This window comes from Mandrillus leucophaeus, unplaced genomic scaffold (assembly GCF_000951045.1).
Source record: "Mandrillus leucophaeus isolate KB7577 unplaced genomic scaffold, Mleu.le_1.0 Scaffold81, whole genome shotgun sequence".
NCBI lineage: Eukaryota > Metazoa > Chordata > Mammalia > Primates > Cercopithecidae > Mandrillus > Mandrillus leucophaeus.
Window position 1 is genome coordinate 5795662 of NW_012108808.1, and position 7223 is coordinate 5802884.

General features: G+C 36.8%; 1 pseudogene; it reads right to left on the minus strand.

Moving 5' to 3' along the window:
• Nucleotides 1-2546: 2546 nt before the first annotated feature.
• Nucleotides 2547-3037, minus strand: LOC105530322 (annotated as a pseudogene).
• Between the last annotated feature and the right edge of the window lie 4186 nt (nucleotides 3038-7223).

Sequence of the window (7223 nt, forward strand, 5' to 3'; positions counted from 1 at the left end):
TTTAAGCCAGTGAAATTAATGCCAAGGAATCTTCAGCTTTTACTACCATTAATTGCATTTGATCAGCTTCTCTTACTGAAGTTTCAATTTTGTTGGCTGGTGAAATCAGAAATGGAAAAGTTGTAAAGGTAAGGGCGAGTGTAGTCATTTGAAAATAGTCAGGCTTTCTCAGAATACAGCACTATTAGCGGGCAGAAGTACTGATGGGAGGAAGGATGCAATTTGTCTTTATGAGAGGGTTTTAAAAGATGAGTGACTAGTCATGATTGTTATGCCTATGATTGTGAATATGATTTTAATGGTCTGGACACAAAATAAGTCTAAAAACGGTCACAGGCTTTGATAAGTTGAGAGATGAGTCTGATGGGTCTATTTCAGATTCAGTAGCTGAACAATGATAAACTAGAAAGCTGTAAAAAGTCTCTTTGCTGGAGACTGAAATAATGGCTTGTAATGATCTCTACAGATTCTTGAAAAGTATTCACTTTAATTCAAGGTTATCCCTGAACTCCTGGCCCAATACTTCTGGACTTGATATGAAACTGACTAAAATATTCATAGACTATGTATCACGTAATTTTATACTTGACATTCCAAGATTTATCTTTTTTTAGTTAACTGGCTCAATTCTACAATTTTAGAACTGGAAGAAATATTTTGGATCATTTCATTTAAACTACTTCTCTTAAAGATGTAGAAACATGGTATTCTGAGAAAGTGTAAAGTTACATGGTTACTAAAGTACCGATTGTTTATATAAACTTGAGACTTGTTTTTACAACCTTGAGACTTGTTTTTACACATTCGATAACATAGTAATTCTTTGAAAACTGTTAAGGAAAAATCTTTATAAAGAAAGGCTACTTGGCTTGTATCTCTGTTTTGAAATGCTCTTGGTTTGTGTCAGCAAAAGTAACGGGGGAGGCAAACTACCCTGTATAAGCTCTCATGTGGATTCCTGCAGTACACTATTGACCAGACTTCATGCTTTCATTCTTGCCTCTCTATAATCTATTTTCTACAAAGTAGCCAGCATCTTCCTTAAAAAATGCAAACCAGATAATCTGGCTTCCTTGCATTTAGAATACAATCCACATTCCTTACTGTGGCCTACAAGTCATACCATGTTGTCACAGGCTGAATTGTGTCTCCCCCAAAATAATGTATTAAAGTCCTAATCCATAGTACCTCAGGATATGCATGTAATTGAAGATGTAGTCTTTAAAAAGGTAATTAAGTTAAAATAAGGTCATTAGGGTGGATCTTCATCTAATGCCACTGGTGTCTTTAAAAAAAGAAGAAATTAGGACACACATACACACACACACACACACACACAGACACACACAGAGGGAAGATCATGTAAAGATAGTGAAAAGATAGCCATCTACAAGTTAAGGAGAGAGACCTCAGAAGACACCAACCCTGCTTGTCTTGATCTTGGACTTCTAGCCTCCAGAATTGTGAGAAAATAAATTTCTGTTGTTTAAATCACTCAGTGTGTGATACTTTGTTATGACAGCACTAGCAAAGTAATACACAGGCCTGTACCTCTCACTTCTCCTTATAATCCTCTTCTCCTTAACCCTTGCTCCCAAGTTTTATTGTTTTTCATCCTCTTCATTCAGCCCAGTAAACATAAGCATAATAAACATAGTAAATGTGAGCAAAGGTACACGGCATTTGTTATTCTCTATGCCTAGAATCATTTGCATCGTAATATTTGATTGGCTGGCTCCTTTTAGTCCCTTAAAAAAAATGTCACCCAAGGACAAATATTCTCTCCACTGAGAGGCCTTCCCTGACCTCCCCATTCAAAGTAATCTTTCAATCAGCCTTGGCCACCCTCACGTTACCTTGTTCTTTTTATTATTGTGCTCGGTATTAGAAATCATGTTGTTTGTTAGTTTATTTGACTGTGGTCTATTTCCTTCTCCTGCCCATCCCAAACTAGAGTGTCAGCTCTAGAAAAGCAAAAACTTGTCTCTAATTCTGTGGCAGATGATATATTCCAAAGATGCATGCAATCCATCCCATAGGCTCTTCTGGATCCTTGTCACTATCCCATCCAGAGGGAATCGAAATCCTGCATTCTTGAATCTGGATTTGGTGACTGTCTTGTACCAATAGAATGGGACAAAGTTGTCCCTGCACAACTTCTAAGGCCAAGTCATAAAAGGTGATGCAGCTTTTACATTTTTCAAGGAATATTTACTCTAGAACTCTTTACCTACCATGTAACTGTCATTTCTGAGGCTTCCATACTATGAGGAAATCCAAGTTAGTTCACATGGTGGGGCCACATGGGGAGGCTTAAGATGATATGAAGAGAGAGAGGTGCCCAGCTTGTCCCCAGCTACTCCAGCCTTACCTCTATTCTATTTCACCTCAATCGATGTCAGAACCATTCAGTCTGATATTTCCAAATTTCTGTCCCACGGAAACCATAAAATATAATAAAACAACTGTTGTTTTAAGTCACTAAGTTTTGAGTGTTTTTTAAACAATTCAGATATGTTTTATTTCATGATTTTACTTCTTACTGTCTATTGTGCTGTCAATTCACAGGGCTTAGGTTTCAGCAGCTCAGGCTCTTTTTCGTTTGTTTTCACAGAGCGTGCTTCCCTGGGTGGAGCAGGCTGGCACTCACTTGAATCCAGGATGCCTTCTCTTTGGCATCCTTCTTTTTCTAGTCATCTTCCTTCATACTTTTCAGAAAGCTATCTCAAGTTTTAGAGTGCTTAATATTCTTAATATGCACACCCACACCGATTCTGTGGGCAAGAATCTTTTCCTTAACTTGTTTGCTTATAACAAGCCAATAGCATGCTGGGTGACATTAGAGACTTCCAGGTTTGCCATGGTAACATGTGTGGACCATTCTCTTTTGAACAGTGCCCATTCTCTTGGTGTTTACAATATTACCTTTCTTGTAGGTTCCCATATAGGTGGCCAAAGGAACAACTCCAAGTTTTCTAAAAAGCTTAGAGAACATATAATGGGTGCTTCCTCTTTTTCCCTTTTTGTTTGTCATTTTGGCAAATTACAAAAGAGATGGCGGTTCCAGCTGAAAAGTTGGGGTGCTTTGTTTTCAACAGTACATACTGCCATAGATCACAGTAAAAGGCACAAAACAATATGTATATTATTGATGTTATTATTCTCATCTGTTCCATAAGAAACCCCACTCCCTCAGTTTCCTCCCTTGAGTTCTTGAAGTCCCTTTATAAATTATATAGCATTGTACTCCCAAGCAAGCCTATCATTTGTCCTCTGGTGCCTGAAATTTTTGTTCTTATTCTGACTCTAGGGATGGTTGGAGTCAAGGTAACTGACAGACCCCTCAGAGAAGTGCTCATGCTTGTCTATGTTATCTTATCTCTTCCCTCCATCCTAGAGGGAAGATATCTGGAGTATAGTCCACCCACTACTTTCCACGCGCCAACAGTGTCCCCCATCCGTACTGGATCATAATCTTGTAAAAGAGGCTAAAGAGAAATTTAGCCATATGCTTTTAGTGTCTCACAGATAGTTTAAATATTAGGTTCTGCTACTTTATTATGGTTCCCTCCTTCTAGGGAGTAGAAGTGAATCCAGGGAAATTGAACAGGAATATAGTCTGAATGATAATGACAATTGCCCCTCCTTTATAATAACAACTCATTGTTCTTGGAACAAACTTACTAAGTTTTATTTCCTTATCTGTAACATTGGTCCATAGCAATATTTGCCCAAGGGATTGTTTGAGGGTTAAATATGGTAATGTATATCAAGTTTCTAAGAAACAGCCTGTTATGTATTACGACTCAGTAGCTGTTAGCTGCCCCTAATGTTGCTAAATGTTAAGCCCTGAGATAAAATTTAACTAAAATCTTTGATACATATCTATACGTGAATGCATTCTATACTTACTTTCTTAAAATGTGACTTAAGCACAGATATCTGAGTACCTATTTGTATTTCTCAATATTCAAGTGCTGTTGTTGCAATTTTTAGCCTCTTCATATTAATAATTTAAAAACTCTGCCTTTGAAAATAATAAGCACAGAAAATTGACAAAAGGCTACTCTGTATTCTTAAGGGAAGTAATTATAATTATGCAGAGCAGAAGGTAAAATTATAATTTGTTGGCTATTTTATTATGCGGTACCAAATATTTATCACAGTATTAGTGAAAGAGCCATAAACTTTAGCAGACTTCTAAGATATAGCAATGAATACACTACTATTGAGGAAATAGAATCATTATAATGCAAGAAAATGCCTGAGTTTCATTAGATCCTAAGGGACATAGAGCTAGGTTAGACTTGTGGGAATCAATAGAACTTGTTTTTCATCTTACGTGAACAAGTGATGCTGAAATGACTCAGATTTATATACATCATAAATAGCAGTACTGGACTTTGCTTTTTTTTTCTCTTGGAGTTAAACTTCTCATGTAAGAATTTATGAGATAGAAAAAACTCAGCGAAGGGGAATCAACTGAGGCCAACTGCTGTGTGGGGAAAATCAAGAGTTTGTATGTCTAGACTTGCCATCCTCACATATCTTGATAAATATTAGAGAGGTGCTATTAGCAAGTGTTTACAATGACAATTCATTTTCCTAGTTTTGGCTCATTGGCTGAGGCAAAGAAATTAATAGCTTTATTTTATTTTATAGCATAAGCAGCACTTTGTGTGTGATATGAAAGCTGCTTATGTGATTGATGTGTTCATTGCATCTTATGGCTTATGATAATAAGTGCATATATCATACAACAAGAACTAAAACAGATATGTTGTATAATGCACTCATCTCATTCTATTTTCATTATGTTTTTTTTATCCACAAACACTGCACAAGATGTACATGCTTGAGTACATTGCCTGCATTCTTGTACATTCCAAACTTCAAATATTGCTGTTTTGAAAGTCTGCTAGGATGGGCTTTCTACTTCACACTCCTTGAAATTGATCTGGTAGGAAGAGCATAATATTTCAAACCACCTCATTGCAATATAAGCATTAGAAGTTTACTAAAAGGCTTTTTATGTTGACGATAGTCTAGTTATACAGACTTGCTCAATAATAGTAATCGTCTTGGCGTGTTTCAGAACTCTAGTGGCCACACATTTTTTAGAAATGTAAATGGCATTCTCTACTAAGTTAGAAGCTCAAGTGGATTCAGGAATGGTATCGTATATATGGTATTTGTTTATAACTTTCTAAAATTCTTCTACTTTCCTGAAATACCTGGTGATAAGCTTGAAACACATTTTTAAAAATTCAGCATCCAAAGGTAGGGGACCTATCTCTTTCCATAGGAGGGCAGTATAATATTGGAAAGAAAACATAAGAACTTGAAGGTAGTTTTTTGTGTCTTATAATTAAACCATTTCCTGCAAGGGGAGTGGATGGTATTTCAAATCACACTAATAAATCTATGGGTTAATAACATGTGAGTTAGAACAGCCATGCACCATAATCACTGCCGGGGATTCATTTGTCTCTTTTTACACAGTATATTGACTTTTCCCCTCAAGAATGTAACAAGGAGAGAACTTTATAAAATTCTCTTGTCTTTAAACTCTGCTTGTTAATATATTCCTGTTGCCACTCATCTATTAGTAATTTCCTGACAGGTAACTATTGCTGTTATAATTGGAAGTAGTCTTGAAAAAGTAGTTGCTGTGTTTCTGGAGAAACTTATTACTGGTAATTGCCTGTATAATGAATTGCAAGAACTAGATGACTTCAGCCGAGATCAAAAGTGACCATTAACTCACCTATCTGCAAACTAAGATTTCTGGGACTTGTGTCTTATGGCAATTTCATTTCTTTCTCACTTTTTAAAAGACTCAGCCTTCTTCTGTCAAGTTCATAAGTATCAGCTAACATACATTTAATACTTACCTTGTCTTGTGAGACCTTTCCAGCAGATGAAAAAGCATCTTTATTAATTCAGAAATACGGGAGTAGAGGGAATTGTTTGTGCATCTTGATTAAAAAATAAACTAAGCAGGCAATTAAATTGCATATAGGATATTTTAGAGACTGACAGCTTCTCATTAAAATTGATTTTAGGATAATTTCGTACACTGACATGAAGTCTATCAGATTGTAGTTTTTGTTTTTTAGCTCAGACAACCCAACACTTTCTTCACTCTTGAAAAAGGACGTAGATTACAAGTTGGTGCTTTTAATAACCAATGATTTTTTCCTTTGCTCATCTCTCTTCACCTTTTTTTTCCTTTGTGAAAGCAGGGATAGAATTTGAAAAGTGATGGGATTGAGAATCCTTGAGCACTAAGAGTTTGGTTTCTTGAGGTTCCTTAAGGAGGTTCGGGGGAGACTGAGAAAAAAGGCAATGTGGAAGATGGTTCAAAGACAAGAATGAGAGGTAATAGATTCTCTCCTTGAGGAAATGCTAGTCAGACTCTAAATTTTCTTCTCAACTACACCCTGACTTTTGGGCTTCTGTGTTTGTCTCTGCATTGCTCAATTTTAGCAAGAAGCTTTCCAAGTCAGTTTAACCAGAGTCCTCCACTCACCATACTTAGTTGGGTTCCTTATTTCCCACAATCCCCTGGTGATGTCTGATCGCTGTAGCATGCCTTTAGCAAGAAACCTAGTCAGTTGGCTTAGCCTAAATCTCCCCTAATTCTTGATGTTTTTTCTTAGTGATTTTTTATCCAATGACCCTCACCCTTCTTCTTGTCTATGAATTTCCACTCTTCTTGTTGTATTTGGAGTTGAGCTCAATTTCTCTCTCTAACTGCAATGCTCCAACTGCAATGCCTCATTGCAGTGGTCTCTATACCTATATATAGAGTACCCAGTGGATAAAGTCTTCCTTTCTTTAACAAATAAATGAATAATCTTGTTCGATAACAGTTATGATTCTGTGACTCAGATAGGATTAGATTCATTATTAGGCTCTTGAATCTCTCACCTAAGTGAGAAGGCTTTGAAGACTTTGTCTTCACTCCCGACTGATTGTTGGGGATCCATTGGTGAGACAGACTCTGGAACCATTGCTCTGGACAAATATATGCTGAAGCTGGTAAGGACAGATTTTGATTCTTGAGATTCTGATATACTCTCTAAAGCTGGGTTAGAGTCCCAGGCTTCTTATTTTTTTTTCTTTTTTTTGAAATGGAGTTTTGCTCTTGTTGCCCAGACAGGAGTGCAATGGTACCATCTCGGCTCACTGCAACCTCCGCCTCACAGGTTCAAGCAATT